Consider the following 23,986-nt stretch of genomic DNA (forward strand, 5'->3'; position numbering starts at 1 on the left):
CCGAATGAGGCTGAGTGGTGTGATCGGGAGATGTGATGATGAACAGTGGCTGCACCCGGTCACACACTTAGGGCTATGAATGCACCATGGGGTCCAGGCTTCTGCAGTGTGGCCAGGTGGCTGTCTGTCCATGTGTCTGTCTAGGGAGGTTACTGCACAACTACTCTGGGAGCATTTCTTGCCACTGGCCGTGCCTGAGGTCCCCCCACCCACTCCTGAACATTTGGTTGTTCAATACAGTGTGGTCTTGTTCGTACAGTCCCAGCAGACAACGAGGTACTTGTTCTGCACTTTGTCTCCTATATTTGGACATTTCTGATTGCTATTTTGGAGATTGAGTTGAAAAAAGTAGGTCTGGATTTCATTAAAAATTAAGGGTTGTACTGTGCTGGTGAGAGTTGTTAAGATTTTGAAAATGATGACTGTAGAATGGTCTTGGCTTTCAAAGAACATGCAGATATCTCTCAGTCAAAAAGCCAAAAGCTTTTTGACTGAGTAGTTCCCTCCCCAACTTTTTATTATCTCTTGTGTGATAGAGTGGCCAAACCTGTAGATGTGTCCAGTGTCCTCTTCCTGCACATGGACACAGCCACTGCTGGAGGACTGATTAACATCATTGTGACCTCCTCCATGTTTCAGTACCGTATGTCCCCATTACCAGTGGCATCCTGCATGCTACAAGGCATGCTGGTGTGCAGTTGCAGTGTGGTTTCACAGGAAGAGAGGCTTTTGTCTGCATCTTAAAGGTTCACGTAAATGTGCTTAGTACAAATGCGCTGTGCAGGTGCAGATGGAAAGTTTCGCAGTTAGAAAAGTGCCTCTGTTGTGTCCAGGGCCTGGAGTTGTGGCACATCTCAACACTTTTCAGATCAAGGGCATGTATTTAATTTGTAATGCCCATGTCACCTGCCCAGCAGCTGAGAGCCATCTTCTATCAGAGCACCATCTATTTTAATCATAAACATTACCTATACACATGCAGTTCAGACCTTATATACTAACGTACTGTCCTCACAGTTATCAAGTAACGCTGGCCACTGCTTGAAGTCTCATCTAGCTCCTGACCCAGTGAACTCTTGGAACAATGATTAACTTTGTGGTATCTGAACAGATAGGGTGAAGTGCAGGTGTAGTGTTTTTTTTATCAAAGTAACATTGAATAGTTTTTCAAAATGTGAGGGACTTGTTTGTTTATTTGTTAACTAAAGTAATTTAGATTCTTGAACTTCAGCAGTGATTTTGAGCTAACACCTAACAGATAAGGAACAGAGCGTATCTATTTAAGGCTGTATTTGAAACATAAAAGAAAGGAGGAAACTGTTTTTAATCAAGTGGAAGAGAAGAGGATTGCAGAGGGATGGAAAAAGTATTACTGGTGCATTGCGGGAAGGCCCACGTGGTGGCAGCAAAGGGCGCATTTTAACGGTAGAAAAGCTAAATCAAGTGGCAGTATATAGGGAACCTTTCTGTCAAACTTTTTCTCTATATTTTTCTGTGCCACAAGCAAATTCACAGTCTTTAATTTATCGTATCGTTCTTTAAAGGAATTCTGGGGCTTGAACTGTCCAGGGGCTGTCCCATATTTTTGTCATTTATATGTGACTTTTGTATGCTTAACATACTAAGATAATCTTAAATCAGTACCTACATGTATTGACGTTTTTCCAGTTGTATTCCTTTTAAGTGAAGAATATATTGCCTAAAGGAAACCCATTCTCTCCTTTGGGAGCCTGTGTTAGTAAATAACGCTTTGATATTTAAAATTACAACACAGTGATGTACTTTTCATATGATATAAAAAAATCAGAGTTGTGACTGCTTGTCTCATAAATGTCTTCTGTGTTGTCTTAGATGAAGCGATTTTCAGTTGACCAAAGGATGTTCAGGTGCATTGTTATTCAACATTATAAAGTGTCATTAAAATTGTAGACACAAACCATTTTCTTAGACACAAACCATTTTATCTTTTGATGCTAATTGTCACATTACTTTAGCAATAATACAAGTTGTCAGGATTGTTGTCTTTGAGTGCTGAATGTGTCAGGAGAGGGTTTGGAGTGAGTTTGTTACCTGTGCTGTCAAAGGGTTTCAGTTATTCTTATAAAGCACTAGGAGAGAGTACCTCTTTTTGGTGTACTTTTGTCTTCTTTTATTGCTCATTACTTCCACAGAAAAAGCGTGAAATTATAACACAGGTTACATTCATAGAGGAAATTCCTTAGGAATAAAAAATATTCCTTTAATTAATTTTAATTCAGGCTCATTTTGAAGAGGACTTTAAGTGATTTAATGAATTGGGACTCAATTACAATCAATCTGCAGTTGACAAATGCATATAAAGTGGATTTGCATTTTGTTTAACAAGCTGAAACAAGGCAACAGCTATATAAATTTTTAAAAGCCACAATAATAGCTTTCTATTGTATACCTTGCCTTTAGCCAAATTAGTTACTGTTCCTTTTCCTTTTTCCCCAGTTATTGTGTCCCTGCAAATATGTGTTTACTGGAGACTTTATACTTACTGGAGACTTTATACTTTATATTTATAAAATATACATATTTTTATGTTTTAGTTTGCTTGCTTTTTAATGAGTCAAGGATTAGTCATCATTAGCATAATTTTTAGAGCAAGTTTTAGGAACAAACAGGAACGTGTTTTCCTAACCACTGTTCTGCAGAACTGCAAGGTCCACAGTGGCTCTGTATTAGCCCTCCAGACCACCTTCATAGCTGTGTCAAGCCAGCCGTATGTTTCATGAGCTTTATGTTGAGGTATCCTTTGTATATATCTGTTTTAGTTATATATTTGTACCCTAGTCATGCCATAAGAAAAATCCTAAGTTGTTTTCTTTTTTTTTCAGTTCAAGCTCTCAGCTAGAAAGAAGGGCTTAATATTTGTCACTACTCAGTTGGCAAAGATAATTGTGTTACACTGTGAGCTTCAGAAAGTTCAAGCTTTTGTGACCTGCTGGAAGGAAAGGTTTGAAATCCATAAGTCCTCCATGACATTCTCAGAGACTAATCCTTTAGGGCGATCATGAGTCTTTCCCAAACAGTATGTGGAGAACAGGGACTCTTTTAGAATACGTGTAGGTTCTAAACAGCATAGGCCATCACAGGCTTACACTATGTAATGGATATAGAAGGCACAAAGTTGAATACAGTTATAAGAATTATGGATGTAAATATTGCTCCAAGAATGCACAAGGCTCAGTCTTTAAGTGGTCTTCAAGTGAGGCTTTTTATTGCAGGTTGTCATCCTAGCTGGGAACCTAAGGCACAGGTGTCTAGTGAGAGCACATCACCAAAAGAAACCATGTTTTCCAAGTCACTGTGATTGAAAAGTCTCTTGAGCCAGCATTAGTACTTGAAAATTAAAGTTTACTTAAAAATTTCCAAGGTAGTTCAAGGTGTTTCAACCTTTATAGCTAAACATACTCTCAATTATATCACCTGGTGAAAAAGTACCTCTTGGTTCCATGTGGTCAATCTGCCATATTGCTTCTGTCTTCTGTAAAGTAGACTTTAGCAATCTTCTTTTAAAATTAAAAATTTATTAAATTTCTTAATTTATTAAATTTAACTTCTTCTTTTAAAACCTTCTTTTAAGCCAGGAAATGCCAAAGCAAAGAAAATAGTTAGTTTGGATGTAATTAAAAGATGACAATTCTGAAACACCAAACCTTTAGACTAAGAAAGTCATTCCCCAAACCACACTCTGTGCAGAGAGAGGACAAAGTAGATCTTGCACATCACATAACAACCAGTGTAGAATTGCCATAGATCCCAGGGTGGATGGGTGTAGACAGGATACCGAAGAGCTTCCTTATCCATAAAGACAGCTCAGGAGTACCTTGTGGTCAGCAGGATCAAAGGCTGCCCAAAAAAACTGTGGCACAGTTGGAGCTCTGTTATCATGAAGTATCCATAATACAGGTTAATCAGTTTGAGAGCAATGTTAATCACTTTGATAGAACAACTGCAGTTAATAGGACTTTATGTAGAAAACCAAACTGCAAGGAAAAGAAAATAATTATCCAAGCCAAACCATTTTCCTGTAAACTCTTTTAGGTAGCTTAGGACCAAAGGTCAAACCAAAGAGATTCAACTGACACAAATCAGTTCTGGAAGGAGTTCTTTGTCAAGACACAGGCAGAGGACCCAGCTTGGGAGTTAGGTACTTGTCATGTGTACTGCCTGAATTACTCTCAGGTACTTCTAAGTGTTTAAGTAAGAACTACAGTTGTAGCACTCTTGTAAAATCCCCTTTCTCTAAAAGCTTTTTCCTATTGCTAAAATTAATGACTCTGGTATTAAGAAGGTTTTCACAGATCAGTGATGCCAGAGGGAAGAACTGTAAGTGCTGAACACAGCCAGACCTGTTAGCTAAGAACAGCAAACATAAAGGATGCTGGAGGCTGTGGTGGGAAAAGCATGTGAGAAACAAAGGCATGTCCAGCACCAAAGGGGTCACACTCAAGCCCTGGGTTGCATAAGTAGCCCTGTGGCAAGTAGCCCTGTGGCTGTGAAACAGCTGCCCTGTTGCATTGCCATGGTGACACTGATGTGACTTTGGGAGTGTCTTAGGGCTGTATAGACTGATTCCCCTTTCCTCTTTCAAATAAGTATCCTTTCCAGTGCTAGAGTTAACAAACTAGATAAATTTATCGTGGCATAATGTGGTTAAATCTTATGCAAAAGTTAATTTATGGTGCTGTTATGTATTTTCTATTTACTTTTATGCTTTTTTTGAAAGATTATGCTTGTTTAAAGTGAAAAAAATAACAATTTAAAATTTTCAAGATGTCAGTTAATATGTTTGTATTAATATGAAATTGTATATAAAAGAGTTCAGAAAGGAAATTGTTCATTTTTTGATAGTAAAGTTGGCCATTTTTAAAGTGTTTTTGTTCACATCACAAATACACTAACAAGGCAGATTTTTCCTCTGCCCGTCGTGTGGGCACTCACTGACATCTTTTTTTCTTTTTGAAGGCATAGGTAATGACTACAACAGTACTTTTTTTTATTTCATACCACTCTGGATTGAATTGACATGGAGACAACTGAGACTGTTTTTCCTTCATCACACTATGACGTTGTCACTGTGGCATTGCCTGTTAGGATTACGTGAAAATACTCTGCTTTGTCAGCTCCCTTGCCAGTTCAGGAACCATAGTGTTGCTGCTGCCTATGTGTCTTGCCCATGACACAGGAGTTGAGTCTCCTGAAGACTGAAAAATGTTTTGCTCTAACCCAGATTGCTGAGTTCCAAAGGGAAAAATAACATGGGCTAAAGTTAGTGGGTTACCTTGTGTTTGCAGCTCAGAATGTGGAGCCATATGTCTTTGACAATCTAATGTTGATGTAGGAGGCTGGAAGTCCGAAGATACCTCCTGAGGCCTGTTAGGATATAGGCCTGTCAGGATGATCTGGGTAAAGTGTAGTGTCTTCTTTTGTGGGGAACCAGGTCCTCAGGTCACCTTTTCTCACCATAAACTAGGAAATCTGTAAAGCTGTAATCTGGACTGTTAAGAGGTTTCTTCCTTTACCATGGTTGAAACTGGAATCGGGCTGGATCTTCTGCAGAGCAGTCTGAGTGGAACTACTGCCAGTTGCCACTAGCCGAGGAGCTAGTCCATTGCTGTCTCTTTCTCTCATTTCCTTTTAGGTTGAAAGAAGACATTCAGATAAACACAAATAAAGCTTTAATAAATAGGAATTTAATAATGAGTATTCCATAAAAAGCATTTTTTTAAGAAGGAAGATGCTTCCTGGTGCTTTTCATCCTTCTTCATTTTGGCTGAAAACCCTGAAGTTATCAAGTACCTGGAATGGAAAAACATGTAGCACAGCTGCCACCCTAGCAAGGCATTTGCTTGCTCTAGGTACTGCTGCTGTATTTGCTTTTTTTATCATCCATATAAAACTGGGGAGCAGAGAGCCCACCTGTCCCTAGCATTTCTGCCAGTAACGAGGTAGGTGGTAGCAGCAGATGGGTAGGCAGCCTATTCCCCAGCCTTGTTAGGCTGCTTGGAGTGGAGGATGCAGTTGTGATTGAGACTGCTGAACATGAAAGCCGTGGCAGAGAAGAGAAAGAATTGGAAAGTGCTGGAAGAAATTTTGTAGGCGCTCACTTTCCGCTGGCAGCAGCAGTAGCAGCAGCTGAGATGACTCAGGCAAATTTGGCCCATGTCATGCTTTCAGCTCCCACAGGGTAACACTTGAGATAATAGTCTCTTATAGTGCTCTTCTGATGGCCCTGGGTGCATTTAATGCCTCACATTTGAATGTGACTACTTGACTGAACGAAACTGAGCATCTGAGGTAGTCCATGCCAGGTTATGGCCCCAATGCTGGTGGTTAAACTGCTTTTGCTAGGGAGAGCAATCTAAATTATCTCTTTTCTTCATCATTTGTAGTACAAAAGAAAATTGAAGAAAATGAAAGACTAGGCTTACTTTCAGAGAAAATATGACTTGAGTTTATTTAACCATTCATGATTGCAGTCCACGCCAAAAGTACATACATTTGTAAAACACATTTTATTGTCATCTTGAAAACAAGATTGCTTTATCCAATGTTATAACCACTAATCACTCTAAAACTACAACTATAACAAAAATAAGTTGTCCATTTAAAAAATATTTACTTGCATTTTTCAGCAATTGTATGTGTTCCAGGCCTGTTTAAAGAGAATCTGTAAGAGTGATGTAAATAGAACTGTGCATTAATGATTAACCTACAGGATTACTGCAGCTTTTTAAATTAGGATATCTGACTTGTAGGTGACACCTGTTCATTAATATGTTCATACCTCTACAAATCAGTGGATTAAGAGATGTGCTTGTACATATGAAATTTTAAATGTTTCATTCAATTTAAAAATTGACTTTTTTTCTAATCTAGAAATTTTGTATTTTTGGTCAAAATTATATGATTTTTTCACCTAAACTAGAGAGTTTTAACGTTTTGGCTGTGAAATGGAAGCTGTGAACATTTTTTGAGTTTTTAGAACAAACAAGTATATTCATAGAATCATAGAATCATAGAATCATTAAGGTTGGAAAGGACCTCTAAGATCATAAAGTCCAACTGTCAACTCAACACCACCATGCCCACTAAGCCATGTCCTGAAGTGATATGTCTGCATGTTTTTTGAATACCTCCAGTGATGGTGACTCCACCACTTCCCTGGGCAGCCTGTTCCAATGCTTGACCACTCTTTCAGTAAAGAAATCTTTCCTAATATCCAATCTAAACCTTCCCTGGTGCAACTTGAGACCATTTCTACTCATCCTATCGCTAGTTACTTGGGAGAAGAGACCAACACCCACGTCGCCACAACCCCCTTTCAGGTAGTTGTAGAGAGCGATAAGGTCTCCCCTCAGCCTCCTCTTCTCCAGACTAAACAACCCCAGTTCCCTCAGCTGCTTCTCATAAGACTTGTTCTCCAGCCCCCTCACCAGCTTCGTTGCCCTTCTTTGGACACGCTCCATCACCTCAATGTCCTTCTTGTGATGAGGGGCCCAAAACTGAACACAGTATTCGAGCTGCAGCCTCACCAGTGCCAAGTACAGGGGTACAATCACTTCCCTACTCCTGCTGGCCACGCTATTTCTGATACAGGCCAGGATGCTGTTGGCCTCCTGGGCACACTGCTGTCAACCAACACCCCCAGGTCATTTTTGCCAGGCAGCTTTCCAGCCACTCCTCCCCAAGCCTGTAGCATTGCATGGGGTTGTTATGGCCAAAGTGCAGGACCAGGCACTTGGCCTTGTTAAACGTCATCCACTTGACCTCTGCCCGACAATCCAGCCTGTCCAGATCCCTCTGCAGAGCCTTCCTACCCTCCAGCAGATCAACACTCCCACCCAACTTGGTGTCATCTGCAAACTTACTGAGGGAGCACTCGATCTCCTCATCCAGATCGTCGATAAAGTTATTGAACAAGACCGGTCCCAGAACCGAGCCCTGGGGAACACCGCTTGTGACCGGCCGCCAACTGGATTTAACTCCATTCACCATGACTCTCTGAGCTCGGCCATCCAGCCAGTTCTTTACCCAGCAAAGAGTAAACCTGTCTAAACCACGAGCTGCCAGCTTCTCCCGGAGAATGCTATGGGACACAGTGTCAAAGGCTTTACTAAAGTCCAGGTAGACAACATCCACAGCCTTTCCCTCATCCACTAGGCAGGTCACCTGGTCATAGAAAGAGATCAGGTTGGTTAAGCAGGACCTGCCTTTCATGAACCCAGTAAAATAAAAATGGTTGAAAATCTACTTGTTTGATACAAACCTTTTGATCTTCTTGGATGTCATGGAGAGGTTGGAAACACTCAGTTTACCAGACAGTAAAGGGCACAAATTAACATGGTAGAGGAATAGCGCATCTCATTCCTGTTACTTGCATTATTTTAACTGATCCTTACCTGAGTCAACCTAAAATGAAACTAGCTATATTGTTACTATGGACTTGAATCCTTAGTCTTTTCTAAGCAATTCTCATAATATGGAGAAACTTTCACTTCTAGTCCCCCAACAGGTTAAAAACCAGTAAATTTGGGGAGGGAGGAGAAATTTTCAAGATTTGATAAAGGTAACTTAGTCTACAAAAAGTACTGAGGAGATTAAAGGCTTTCTTGCTTTATTTCATTTCCTGTTTTGGTTGATTACTCAAATACATTTGCTGTTTCTTCTCTCTGTGAGTCTTCATGCCAAATCTTGAGTTTTTTAGTCAGAACACCCACTGGATGATCCAGGAGTTTTGCTTGGTAATAGCTGCAACACCCTACTTTCTTTTACTGGTAAACAACAAATAGCTTCTTGGAATTTTTTCAGTCTTCTTCACAGAAATACTTTTTTGGCCTTTTTCCCTCTACACTAATCTACAGGTTTTCAAGTGAATGCTTTTATTCGCTATGCAGCAACAGTATGAAAAGTTTTGACAGGACTTACAGTCTTGTCATTTGACAGTTTTTAGACTTTTTTGTATTTGTGCCAAGACTGTGTATTACATCGTTTCAGCACCCAAAGGAACTTCGTGCTCAAATAAGTAGCCAAAACATCAGTTGCAGAAAAATTGACACAGTTATTATTTTGAATAAAATACTGAATGCTTGCTGTAAAAAGTTAACTATCAGTCCAAAATTCTTAAAGAATTGAAAGATCATTTTGAATAAGGTACAGAAAACCACTTATGGCTGTACCAGATGGCAGAAAAAATTGCTAAATTAATGAACTTTTTATAATCAATGTACCCACAGCTTTCCCCATGTTACCATTGTTCCATTAAATTTAGTGTTAACGCATTATAATTAGTATTAAATTTTCAGTGTTATTCAGATAAAATGCAATTACATCCACTGAGATATTTACCTTATCTATTCTGTAGGGATATTCTGTGAAAGGAGGAATTGGCAGTATACTTTAGAGTGTCTTCATTGTGTTTGTTTGTGAATCAGTATTTATGCATATATATGTAGAGGCAGAGGAATTCTAGTGATATATGGCTATTTCTGAAAAAATGAAAAAGCTCCTTTTTATTCTTAAGGTGTATACTTTTGCATTATCTGGGGTCAATTATTTAAAGATTTTTTCCCTCTTTTTTTTTAAGTAAGTAAAACTTTTAATACAATTCACCAATTTAGCAGTGAACGAGCTTGAAAATAGCTGAACTGGTATACATATATGCATGCAAAAAGGTAAATATAAGTTAGGATACGAACATTTCAATGCAAAAATTTCCTATGCAAAGATTTCTTACAGAAAATTCTTCATTGCTCTGCAGATAGGTTAGAAATATTTTGCCACTTACCAATGCTCATCTAGCAAAGTGTAGATTGGAAATTTATTTTTAGAGACATTTTAACTGTAAAAGAATCAGCATGACTGTGATGGCGAGCACTGCTGGTTGTAAAAATTATAATGAAACATTGAAAATGACATGGTTAGAACCTATCTAAATGGAAGCAACCTGTAAAAAGAATTGTTAAAAAATGGCTTTCAGTGACACATGCTCTGGAAAGTAAAGATACACAATAGGTTCTGCTTCTTTCAGGCGACCCATTGTAATACCTCCAGTCTATCTAACACATAATGGTAACTGAGGACATAAATTGATACCAGGTAACAGCAGCATTTAACATCTACAATTAGTTCTCCAGTGATGAATAAATGATAATAGAATCAAAAGAACCTTTTTCTAGCCTTAAAATGCTTGTAAGGCTAAGAAAGGGAATATTCCTTTAGCACTTGGCTATGTGAAGTAACAGGAGGATGACATCCTGCTCTGTATAAAGCACAGTGGGGGAACTTGCAAAGAGCTTTTGTTTTTGTCTTAGAGGAGTGAAGGCCAGTACCGTGCAAGCTCCCCGATCCCTCCCCGTACAGCAGGTCCGCTTCTGAGCAGTATGGCAGCAGCAGCAGAAACCTACGGTTTTGATTCTGTGACACTAATTACTAGTGACCTGTGTGTACTGTTCTTCTTGGGTTTAGTACTGAGGCTTGCAAGACTGGCTCAGGGACAGAAAAAAAGAAACCTTACATTATAGACTTGATAAACATGTGTCACAAGAGCCTGGAAGTTTCCAGGGCTGAAAATATTCCTCTTAGTCTCTGGTCATACACAGCAATATGTAGCACTTGAGGTTGCAAAGGCATCTTTTAGTCTTTTTCAGAGTGTAATTGTTGATAATTAAAAACGGCTTTCTCACAAAATTTTCCCACTAGAAGCATTCCATGCGGAAATGGTTTTCATATATGCATACAAAAAGGCGAATGTAAGTTAGGATGGAAAAAATGCAGCAAAAAATTCCTGCCAGTAAGTTGAAATGAAAATTCAATAAACTAGAGCATAACACCACCACAACCAATCAGCCTATGATCAGTTGTTGTTACTCCATTCATTTTTTTAGATATTGCAGTTTTGGTTTTGGTGTTTTTTTAAGTAAAAATTGTCTGCCTCCTCCAAGAAATTGAGAGTAAATGCTCAGTTCTTATATTGGCAGGGTTGAGGAGGAAAACCTTGTTTTTAATCTACTGCTGAAAGCATGCTGTGTCCAGGGGACAGGCCATACCCCAGGATATTTCCACACAGTGCCTATTAAGATCCAGGTTCTTCCTGTTCTGCTTTGCCTTATGTTGCAGCTGCACAAATGAAGTGATTCACAGGCAGTAAATAAGCAGAGTGCACACAGTGTCAGATTGTTTGAATTCTGTAGCGATGAACATTGCATATGATTGCATGTGCCCATCTGGTATTACTGGTTCCAGCTGCTTTTCATTTTAAAATGAGAACAGAGTGAAAATGGCTGTAAATAAATAAATTATTTTGTTTACTACAAACTTACGCTCAGGATTTATACATTAAAAATTACAGTAGGCTGGGATAGAAAATTTAAAATGCTGCTAGACCTCTGCGATTCTTAACCTAGGTTTTCCAATGCCACCTTTCCTCTTTTTTACTGTTTCAAAGAAAAACACAGTGGTTGAGGAATGGACAGGCTTCATGTCTCTTGAGTGTGCCCTGGGAATGTCTAAGGATCTGGTTGGAGATCCCTAAGTCCCAGTTGGAGGCTTGAGATCACCAGAGTGGTTGTTCATTTTAAAGCATATTCCATGGCATTTAAACCAGCCTATATTATGGTTGCTACCTTCCATTCTAGAGGTTACAGACTGATCTGAGAATTGCATGAATGTCTCTAATACTGTGATAAATCCTGAGTGTTTCTGCTGAAGTGATGAAGATTTGTGTCCTAAAATGACCCTAACAATCAAGAAAAAGGAAAAGTCCTGGAAGTAAAATTCAAAAATATGCAAATTATGGAATCAAATAATAAATCAAAAGGAGGATTTTTTTTTTTTATTTAAAGGCTTGGATGCTCTTGCCAGTATGTCATTCTTCTGGCTCTATGTAGGAGCTGAAAACAGTCTCAGAATACCATAAGACCAGGAAAAAGTAAATGGTACCTTAACAGAGCTCCTTGCTTTCCATAGTGAGCAGCGAATCCCACCGCTTTTTATCAAAAGGAGGTTGAGAAAATAAGTAATGCTAGCAGCAGTCCTGCATGTCTTTACAGGGCATGGTTTAGGGTGCTCAACAGAAGAATGTTTATCCAAAGAAAATTTCTTGAGGCAAAGAAACTGTGAGAGTGATGCTCAGACTTCGGGCAGTTGGCCCATATTAGTGATGTTTCTTGTTGCCTTGTGACACTTACAGGCAAAACTGTGTAGTTGTCAGGGCTATTCAGGGTTTTACTATTAACTTTAATAGTAACAGGCTTCCTCTGTAGAGGTTACTGCCTGTCACCCTCCTTTGCTGGATTAACATCAGTATAGTTCCCCATTAATCTAATTTTTATTATTTCTTATATTTTATATTATTATATTATTTATATTTAATACTAATTTAAATTTGCATTAAATCACAAATTATACCTTGCTAACATTTTGATTTCCCTGTTCAGTTCTTAATTTTAACCTTTATTCTTAATTAACCTTTGTATCATTATAACATAAGCATCTTTGTTGTGAATGGAAACTTGATGTTCAGTTGAACATAGATACCTGTGAAGCCAGTGAAGAACAGTGTAGTATCAACTGTGAACATCTCTTATCTATTGCCTTATGCCAAGAGATAGGGACTTTAAACAAAGCCCTATTTAGAGGCAAAGATTGGAGTTTTCTCAGCTGTGGGTTTTTTTCTGAAGAGACTGAGTGACTTTGAAAGAACAGTGCATGCTGTGAAGAGAGACTATCCTCTATCACATGTTAGAGGAAGACTAGGCTGGGAAAAGAAAGGCGGGGAAGGGACTTTGCTGTGTCCAAAGCACTGGTCAGACTTCAGACTTACAGAAGGAGTAAGGGCACACTGCTGAAGATGATTCATTGCAGAATAGTTTAAACAGATCCTTATTTTGTAAAGATCTGCAATTGTCTGGGTTTTTTTAGAAACAAAAGTGACTGTGGTCAAAAAATTCCTTGTAATAAGTCATCTTGTCCATTAACGGTTAACAAAGAAGCTAAATGCATCTTGTTACAGAGAATGCAGTTGTGAAGGAGTATTTAAGTAACACACCAAGTACATCAGGTTTTAGTAGGTTTTTGGAGGCTATGGTTTAAGAGCTCTTAAGCCTGAAAATGTAGGTCTGAAGAGAAGGGAGGAGTAAGAGAAATGCAAATGTCCATCAGACAATGTTGCTGAAAGACACACAGACTTTGAAAAGTGACCCAGCACTTCCCTAGGCCAGTTGGGTAAGGAAAATACATGATAAACTACTTGCATCTGTTTGCAACTGACTGGTGTCATCTGAGTAGTGTTTTCATCAATCCCTTCAGTGACAGGGAAGATCGCTGAAAGGAACAGGAAAGCACACCTGATCAACACATGGCTCAGGGGCTGGTGCCGTCGTCAGAATTTTGGGTTTTTTGACCACGGGGCGGTTTACACGGCACCGGGCCTCCTTGCAGCAGATGGAGTGCAACTGACTCCAAGGGGCAAAAGGATTCTTGCTCATGAGCTGGCAGGCCTCATCGAGAGGGCTTTAAACTAGATTTGGAGGGGGGAGGGGATAAAACCAGGCTCACTAGAGTTGAGCCTAGGGGTGGCGTGCCAGAGTTGAAATCGATAGCCCAGCTCAGGTGCGTCTACACCAATGCACGCAGCATGGGCACCAAACAGGAGGAGCTGGAAGCCATTGTGCAGCGGGACAGCTATTATGTAGCTGCCATCACAGAAATATGGTGGGGTGCTTCTCATGACTGGAGTGCTGCAATGGATGGCTGTAAGCTCTTCCGAAGAGATAGGCAGGGAAGGAGAGGTGGTGGGGTGGCTCTGTATGTTAGGGAGTGTTTTGATTGCATAGAAATCAATGATTGTGAAGACCAAGTAGAGTGCTTATGGGTAAGGATGAGGGGGAAGGCCAATGAGGCAGATATCCTGCTGGGAGTCTGTTGCAGACCACCCAACCAGGATGAAGAGACGGATGAGACATTCTATAAGCGACTGGTGGAGGTCTCGCATTCGCTGGCCCTTGTTCTTGTGGGGGACTTCAACCTACCAGACATCTGCTGGAAGTATAACATGGCAGAGAGGAAACAGTCTGGGAAGTTCCTGGAGTGTGTGGAGGATAACTTCCTGACACAGCTGGTGAGTGAGCCCACCCGGGGAGGTGCCTTGCTTGACCTGCTGTTTACAAACAGAGAAGGACTGGTGGGAGATGTGGTGGTCGGAGGCCGTCTTGGGCTTAGCGACCACGACATGATAGAATTCTCAGTTGTGAGCGAAGTAAGGAGAGGGGTCAGCAAAACTGCTATCATGGACTTCCGGAGGGCAGACTTTGGCCTGTTCAGGTCACTGGCTGAGAGAGTCCCTTGGGAGACAGTCCTGAAGGACAAAGGAGTCCAGGAAGGCTGGACAGCCGTCAAGAAGGAAATCTTAAAGGCGCAGGAGCAAGTGGTCCCCATGTGCTGTAAGAAGAGCTGGTGGGGAAGGCGAACGGCCTGGCTGCACAGGGAGATTTTGCTGGGCCTCAGGGAAAAGAGGAGAGTTTATCACCTCTGGAAGAAGGGGCAGGCAACTCACGAAGAGTACAAGGATCTCGTTAGGTCAAGCAGGGACAAAATTAGAAAGGCAAAAGCCCAGCTAGAACTCAGTCTGGCCACAGTCGTAAAGGATAACAAAAAATGTTTTTCCAAATATATTAACAACAAAAAGAGAGGCAAGGAGAATCTCCATGCCCTGCTGGATATGGCGGGGAACATTGTCTCCAAGGACGAGGACAAGGCTGAGGTACTTAATGCCGCCTTTGCCTCAGTCTTTAATAGCCAGTCCAGGTATCTGCAGGGTATTCAGCCCCCTGAGCTGGAAGACGGGGATGGAGAGCACAATGTACTCCTCATAATCCAGGAGGAAGCAGTTAAGGACATGTTAAACCACCTGAACACCCACAAGTCTATGGGGCCTGATGGGATCCACCCGAGAGTACTGAGAGAGCTGACGAAGGAGCTTGCTAAGCCACTCTCCATCATTTATCAGCAGTCGTGGTTAACAGGGGAGGTCTCAGAAGACTGGAGGCTTACCAATGTGATGCCCATCTACAAGAAAGGCCGGAAGGAGGATCCTGGGAACTACAGGCCTGTCAGCCTGACCTCCGTCCCGGGGAAGATTATGGAGCGGTTGGTCTTGAGAGTGCTCACAGGGCATGTGCAGGACAACCAAGGGATCAGGCCCAGCCAGCATGGGTTCATGAAAGGCAGATCCTGCTTGACCAACCTGATCTCCTTCTATGACCAGGTGACCCGCCTAGTGGATGAGGGAAAGGCTGTGGATGTTGTCTACCTGGACTTTAGTAAAGCCTTTGACAGCGTCTCCCACAACATTCTCCTGGAGAAACTGGCGGCTCGTGGCTTAGACAGGTTTACTCTTCGCTGGGTGAGGAACTGGCTGGATGGCCGAGCCCAGAGAGTTGTGGTGAACGGCGTTAAATCCGGCTGGCGGCCGGTCACAAGCGGTGTTCCCCAGGGCTCTGTTCTGGGACCGGTCTTGTTCAATATCTTTATTGACGACCTGGATGAGGGAATCGAGTGCTCCCTCAGTAAGTTTGCAGATGACACCAAGTTGGGTGGGAGTGTTGATCTGCTGGAGGGTAGGAAGGCTCTGCAGAGGGATCTGGACAGGCTGGATCGATGGGCAGAGGTCAACTGTATGAGGTTTAATAAGGCCAAGTGCCTGGTCCTGCACTTGGGTCACAACAACCCCATGCAATGCTACAGGCTTGGGGAGGAGTGGCTGGAGAGCTGCCCGGTGGAAAGGGTCCTGGGGGTGCTGGTTGACAGCCGGCTGAACATGAGCCGGCAGTGTGCCCAGGTGGCCAAGAAGGCCAACAACGTCCTGGCCTGTATCAGAAATAGCATGGCCAGCAGTAGTAGGGAAGGGATCGTGCCCCTATACTCGGCACTGGTGAGGCCGCAGCTTGAATACTGTGTTCAGTTTTGGGCCCCTCACTACAAGAAGGACATTGAGGTGATGGAGCGTGTCCAAAGAAGGGCAACGAAGCTGGCGAGGGGTGTGGAGAACAAGTCTTATGAGGAGCGGCTGAGGGAACTGGGATTGTTTAGTCTGGAGAAGAGGAGGCTGAGGGGAGACCTTATCGCTCTCTACAACTACCTGAAAGGGGGTTGTGATGACGAGGGTGTTGGTCTCTTTTCCCAAGTAACTAGTGATAGGACAAGAGGAAATGCCCTCACGTTGCGCCACAGGAGGTTTAGATTGGATATTAGGAAAAATTTCTTCACTGAGAGGGTGGTCAGGCATTGGAACAGGCTGCCCAGGGAGGTGGTGGAGTCACCATCTCTGGAAGTGTTCAAAAAATGTGTGGATGTGGCACTTCAGGACATGGTTTAAGGAACATGGTGGCGCTGGATTAATGGTTGGACTTGATGATCTTGAAGGTCCTTTCCAACCTAGTGATTCTGTGATTCTGTGATTCTGTGAGAAGAGAGCCTGGACTTCATATTTTATCTAAAAGCCCACCTTTTCAGATCAGCCCAGATCTGCTGCTGTTTACTGGTGCTTTCTGATTCAAGACAGACAGTGTAAATTGCACACAAAAGTAAAAAGTAGTGAAAGGTATAAATCCATCTTGCTTTTGAGGTTGTTTGGGTCCTAATAAATATGTTGAATCAGTTTTTACTTTCTTCAGACAGCTTTCCTGATCTCTACTTTTCAGGCTGGGAAATTCAATAAGAAAAATACATTTTGTTCATTGGATGTTTGAGAAATGCTGTTTTGGGGGTGGGGTGGGTGGGTCATCATGATAAGGAAAACCAAGTAGATGGGTGACAGGTAGTGATGCCTGTAGTCTCTCTAGCAGAGATGTGGATTCATTTTGTACTGCTATAAAGCTGGTCGTTCATCCAGGGATTTTTTGCTTCGGCATATGGAAAACTATATTGAAATTAAGGCAGCTAGAGGGCACTGTGGCTAAATATTTGTAATCTGTCTTTTAACAAGACCTGATTTACTTGCCAGACATAAGTTATAACTTGGAATTAACAATAACTTTAAAGTTACACCTCATTTCTTTTGGCATTTCTAGAATGCATCAAAATTGAAAGATATGCTGTTTCTATCTTTCGTGAGCCTTTGAATGAAGAGCCAAAAATATACAGAACAGGATATTATTAATTCCCACTAAAGAATATATTGACTATAAACTATATACATATTTACAGTGCCATCTGTACATTTTCAGATGTTGAAATATTCTATTCATTACTCACATTTGTCTAATTAATAAATAATTATTAAGGGAAGTTGTTATCCATATGTTTTACTAGGATCTTTATGTATGTAGATAAGTGACAGACGAGATATTCCTATGTATGTCAAAAGTTGCTTCTCTGATCAGAGATTCAGTGCAGTGCATGAAATATTACTTTGTGAGTTTGTTTGGTCTTTATTCTGAATGTTTGGGAAACTGAATAATTGTTTTCTGTAACCTGATCAGTTCCTTCACACATGACTAGCAATATTTCATCTGTGAAATATATTTCATGGAAATTTTACTGAAGAAAGATTCCAGACTTTGACTTACTGAGAATGGCAGCTTCTGAAACACAAGGTTGGATTTAAAGCCAGATTTTGTTGCATAGATTTCCACAAGGAATACCTTAGCCTTCCTGTGACCTCATTTAAACCAGTAGAACAACCTATTGTGAATTGGTACTCATGTGAGCAAAGTACACCCAGTCTGTCCATAAGTAAACTACTATGAATTAATAAGTCAGGTGCCAGATAACCCACTCTAAATCACAAGGTAATCTTTCCTGGATATGTGATACATGCATAGCTAATGGGGAAAATAGATAGGCTTTACAAAATCTGTCTTTAAATGAACACAGAAAAGAATATTGAGATACTTAGGGCTATGGTGCAATTTAAAATAAGTGATTCAGAGTGCTAGCTTTTGTTTCCTGTATAAAAATGGTGATAATCAAATTAAGTATTACATTATTTTTCACTGTTCCAGAGTTCTTGGATTAATATTTCATCAGGATGCAACATGTATACATTGTTTATGTATATATGTATACTGTTCTTTAATGCAAAGTTTACATCTGGCAAGTCTGAATGCTTCTATCTACATAAATCACATACCAATTAACTGCTGTTATTTAATTACACCATCTGTTTGATGGAATAATTGATTAATCCCACCTAATTTGGTGTGTGCTGGTAACTGTTCACAATTGTGCAGTTCAGCTGGGATTAGTTTCATGCTGCATGTTGCAGCTGCACCATGACTCAACTCCTCTCTTTTGTCTCTGTTTTATTCAGGAAGGTGACAACATAGGTAACAGCTGAGACAGTTATCAGTCTGGAATTTATTGGTGGATTGAGTGCATGCTCAACGCAAAGATAAAATTATTTCTGTCCTTAGGGAGTGGGATTTTTCCTTTTCGGGCTGCTTATGATTGAGCCAATTCCTGATTTTTTGCCTTGTTATTTTCCAGTGTCATTGAAAAATATGTGTCTGTATCTCTGCAGCAGCACTAAGTATATCCTGTAGAACATCCGAATTTGCAGCACGCTCAGCAAACAGTGAATATAGATATTGAATTTTTGTCACCCTCCCAATTCTACTTCTGTGCATACTGCACAAAGTATACTTTTAAAAATGTTAATTGGAACCTGTTGTGCTGACTTAAACAAATGGATGTGCTAAGTGTATTAAATTCATTATTTGTAAGATTTGTTACCAACTTAACTTTCAGTACTTTTAATTAAAGGCTACTGATTGTCTTCAGTTTGGTTGTTCTTTACTTTCAAGGAGAAAATTGCTATAATAAACCACCAAAAAGAGATGAACGTTTATTGGGGTAGGTATGAAAAGAATCAAACTGACCTGCTAAAATCCTTAGATTACAGGGAAACTAACCAGGATAATTGATTCCTCTCCCTGAGATTCAGAGCATACAATGGACTCTTTCTCTCTCTTTTCCTTTCCTCTGTCCAACAAGAGACTTGAGTCCTTTCTGTCTTGTGGTATAGCGATCAAAACTAGAGTAACTCAGGGGCTCAGTACAATGCATATTTTAAATAGAAGTCCTCCTAGCAGTTCATTTTGCAAAACACCTATAAGTGTAATTTTGGATAATCCCAGGAGTCCACGGAGAACTGGTTTTCCTTTATTATTTAGGTAAATGAATGTAAACCTGAGAAGTATTGCTCTGCACCAATGTTTTGTGACTATTTAAACTGTGATTTCATGTACAGGTAATGAAACCTGAAAACTGCTTTTATTCTGATTGGTTGATAATCCTTTAAACCCAATGAGCAGTTTCAGTTCCCATAATAATTCTTTGTCATTGTTGGTTATGTACTGTACATCCAGGTATTATAAGACCAAACATAGAGAACTATCTTCTGTTGGCACTTGTTCTTTCCTTGTTCATGCGTCATAGCCAAATAGATGGTTAGAAAGGCAGGATGGAATGTCTTTCCCAGTGTGGGGGTTTTGGCTGGGATAGAGTTAATTTTCCTCATGGTAGCTAGTATGGGGCTATGTTTTGGATTTGTGGTGAAAACAGTGTTGACAACACAGAGATGTTATTGTTATTGCTGAGCAGGGCTTACACAGAGTCAAGGCCTTTTCTGCTTCTCACACCACCCCACCAGCACGGAGGCTGGGGGTGCACAAGAAGTTGTGAGGGGACACAGCTGGAACAGCTGACCTAGGTTGACCAAAAGGATATTCCATACCATATGATGTCATGCTCAGCATATAAAGCTGGGGGAAGAAGAAGGAAAGGGGGAATGTTTGGAGTGATGGCCTTTGTCTTCCCAAGTAACCGCTACATGTGATGGAGCCCTACTTTCCTGGAGATGGCTGAACACCTGCCTGCTGGTGGGAAGTGGTGAATGAATTCCTTGTTTTGCTCTGCTTGTGCACATGGCTTTTGCTTTACTTATTAAACTGTCTTTGTCTCAACCCACGAGTTTTCCCTTTTACCCTTATGATTCTCTCCCCATCCCACTCGGGGGGAGCAAGTGAGTGGCTGGGTGGTGCTTGGTTGCTGGCTGGGGTTAAACCACAACACTGAGAGAAATGAGGATTGGCAGGGATTGATTAAGTCTTAGGTTGTATTTTTACTAATGAAATGTTAGAAAAGGATGGTGTATATCCAGTTCTCTGCTTCTCGTATACCTGGCATTTATGTGGGTACAAGTGGGTACACAGAGTTATCACTATATTGCAGCCTGTGATTCAGGTGAAACCCCTCCCTTAACCTGCTCTTGGGAACAACCTCACTTCACAGTCCTCTGAGCTTTGTCTGTGACAGTGTTATTTACCCTTCATCTAATCTTCCTGCCTGTGCATTGGGGGCCATTAAATATCACCTACTTTTGAACATCAATGAGTTTGACAGGGCTCAGATGTACTACCCCAGAGGCTCCTGCCCTCTGTCAGTAACACACACTAGGATATACACACTCTGCCATCTCATGGAAGAGAATCTGCAGCTCTAAAATCTTCTCGATCTGAAGAACTAAATATGTCAGTGGACAGTGAATCTGCTGCTTTCTTTGGAAAGCTGTTCTGAGAACTGTTGTGCTGCTTTTTTGGTATGAAAGTTTCCAGCTCTGACTCCTGATGGTTTTATACCTTTCTGTAATAGATTAAAGAGTCTTTCTGTCCTCAGTTCTTTCTTGCTTTCTTTTTTTCCCCATGAAGATAAGTGTATTCTGTGACCAGATCATCTCTCTGTCCTATTTTAATCAGTTAAACAGATAAGTTTTAGAATTCACTGTATGTCTTTTCTCCAGTCTTTTTTTGACACAGTTTTTCAACATACTTTAAAAATATGGTCTCCAGAACTGTATGCAGCAGTCTGGTATCAGTCTTACCAATGTAGTATATAAAGGTAAAATGGTTTCTGTTGTTCTGCATAGTGCTTCTGTTATTGATGCAAATTATCTGCACATTTTCCTAAATATTTTGGTCTGCATTCCTCCTCTAGTGAATTCTGTCATTCACATCCACCCCTCAATTAGCTAACATTGCTCCTGGTGTAAGCAGTAGACCATTCTAATACACACTTTGATTTTTCTCTCACTACCTGTGGATATTTGGAAAAGCTCTGGGAAAAGCCCTGAGAAGAGCCCTGATAAATATTGCTTTACACAGATTTTTTTAATAAAAAGACCAGTTGCTACTAATGGTCATGCTTCATGTTTCATTTCTGAACTGCTGTCCCTATAGAGGCAATTGACCCTATGGTGTCTAGTAGCTGTTGCTGATTATTCCTTTAGACATTTTTGAGTACAGTGCTGCACTTGGACTACACAGGACAACCTACCTCTTAGAGCTTATACTGAAGATTATGTTGGTGGCATCTAAGGCAATTGCCACATTGATAATCAACTACATTGCTCCAGAACAGCTTCCCGCATCCTGTGTGGGCAGCTTCAGTGAAATGATGAGATATCCTGACACCAGAAATATGATGAGATAGGTGCAAAATATGACAATTTACCATTATATCTTTTAATATAAACATAAACTTTTGTGCACTTTTACAGTTACTCCTTTATAATGTGCTTGGGAGAAACTGGGAAACTGTAGATGCAGAAGTCTGGTATCTCTATTGGACAAGCTGGTAGGATTAATGAACTGTAAACAAATACGCTGTATTAAAGATGATTCTGAAAGAATCCTTCTGCTGGGGGAGATCATGCCTTACAAAAATCTGTTAGAGTCCTTAAGGCAACACTGAATATGTAGACTAATAAATCCAGCTGGTATAACTCACTTGAATTTTCAAGTCTTTCAACATGTTTCTCATCTAAATCTTTCAAGAATCTTGGTCAGGATTAGAGTGAAGATGTGTTCAGAGGTGAACAGCTTGTTAAAAGCCAGGAGGTAAAGGGTAGAAATAAAGCATTGGTTTTAAGAATAAAGGGAGATTATTAGTAATAATAGATAATTAGTACTACTTGGTATTTGTAGAAGTATACTGGAAAGGAGGGTAAGGAGAAGAATGGCAGAGTTTTTGATAGTACTGCATTATTCACCGTAGCAAAAAGGAAAACCCACTGCAAAGAGCTACAGAAGGATTTCACAGCACCAAGTTAGCTGATGACGTGGCAGAGGACAAGCTATTGCCTCTCAAGGAAAAGGGCTTGGAGTTAATATACGTAGTTCTATAAAAATGTCAGTGCAAAGGTGAGCAGAGGGCAAAGGAGAGAATGTAAGGAATTATTAGGAAAAGAGCAGAGAACAATGAACTGAGTTTAGAACAAGGAACAGAAATCATTGTGTCACTGACCATACCTGTAATGCTCCTGCATCTTGAATAATATACACAATTCTGTTCTCCTTTCAGAAAATAATATGAAGCACTCAAGAATACATAAAAAAGGGCAACAAGGATAATCAAAGGAACATCTTCCACTTAAGAAGCTGTTAAGTAGACTAGAGTCTATGAAAAGGTCTATAAAATCATGAGTGGCACAGAGAAAATGAACTAAGAACAATTTTTCACTGTTTCTTATGATATAAAATTTAGGAATTATCAGATAATATCAAATGGTAGGATGAAAACAAAAGGACATACTTTCTTACGTAACACATGCTGTGAAACACATGCCACAGAATACTGCAGATGTCCATGTGGATGCAAAATTGATTCATAAACTCATGGAACAAAAGTATGTTGGAGTTTTACACACAATGATATCACCTTGGGCTGAGAAAGACCTTGAGCCTCAGGTTGCTGACAGCTGGGGGAGTCTGTGATGGGGAGGTATCACCTATAGCATTTCCCTGTTCTAATACTTTCCTTGGTCATCTGTCAGAAGTGAAGTATTGGGACAGACAGATGTTTGGTCCATTAATGGTACAGCCATTGTTATATTCCTGTTGTTCTGGTTGCATATGTTTGTTAAATGTTGGAGCATAATAACAGAGATATTTCAAAAACTGTCATGTTCATATTAAGCCATATGAAATACATACTGAAGAGGATCACATCCCCAACATGCCCATTCTATCATTCTCTGAACAGAAAATTCATGCTTTTTGAGGCTTCCTCTAAGTAATCTCATGAAAGATAGAAATTATCTTCCAGATACATGAATTGCTGATAAGGTCCTGAGTGATGACCTTAGAAATCTGGAGATGCTTCAGTGCTGAAAGGAAATTTAGCAAAAAAGTGGTGAAAAAAGTGAAAAGTGAAAAAAAGTGAAGTTTCCTCTTTGATGACTCAGGTATATAGACTTACAAATGGGAAGGTTAGTTGGAAATACTGGCCTGTGTTTATTTACCCATCTGAGATCCGGTCTTGTGTCTAATTCTCTTTGGAATTCTGTTTGTGTACTATTCTATTTGGAATAGTAGCATTTGATTCAGTATATATTACTTAAGAGTTGCAGAAGTACAGGGCCTTTGTATCAAACTTAACTAAATATCTATCGGAGAATGAATATTTTCTCATTCTCAAAATGCTGCTAAACGCATGGGAAGGTTTATAATGCAAAATCTAACAATGTTGCAAAAGAGTAAGTGAGGTTCTGAATTACTAAAGTGTTTTGTGTGAACTAAATGAAAGATTGGTGAATGCTACATAAACATAGTTAAGTTCTACCAGCAAGCTTATGAGTTGATGTCTATCAGATGGTTTACTAGTCTTTCATTATAAAATATTGTCCTTTCCTTTAAAAGAGACTGCGGATGAAAGAAACATGCGAAACATGGACATGAGAAAATGAAAATGGAAAGGTATTTTGAAAACCTTTTGTAGTACAGCAGAGATAACATTATAAATTCCTTGGGATACACTGTGTGTTCTAGTTCTGTCCAAACCCTTCTGTTAACAAAACTAGACTAGAGAGAAACTGCCTATTTCATTCATTCAGTCTCCAGTTCATTCATTCATTTCATACAGCACCATTTAGACACTGGAATGAATATATTCCATCAAA

The 23,986-nt window shown here is 40.2% G+C and overlaps 1 protein-coding gene across 1 annotated transcript in view; it reads left to right on the forward strand.

Moving 5' to 3' along the window:
* Nucleotides 1–23,986, forward strand: part of TMEM117 (transmembrane protein 117) — a gene marked incomplete at its 3' end in the record, with an annotated part of 236,074 nt that overhangs the window by 40,097 nt on the left and 171,991 nt on the right. The gene's annotated exons all lie outside the window — the stretch shown is intronic.

This window comes from Phaethon aethereus, assembly GCF_964289735.1.
Source record: "Phaethon aethereus genome assembly, chromosome: 1".
Taxonomy (NCBI): domain Eukaryota; kingdom Metazoa; phylum Chordata; class Aves; order Phaethontiformes; family Phaethontidae; genus Phaethon; species Phaethon aethereus.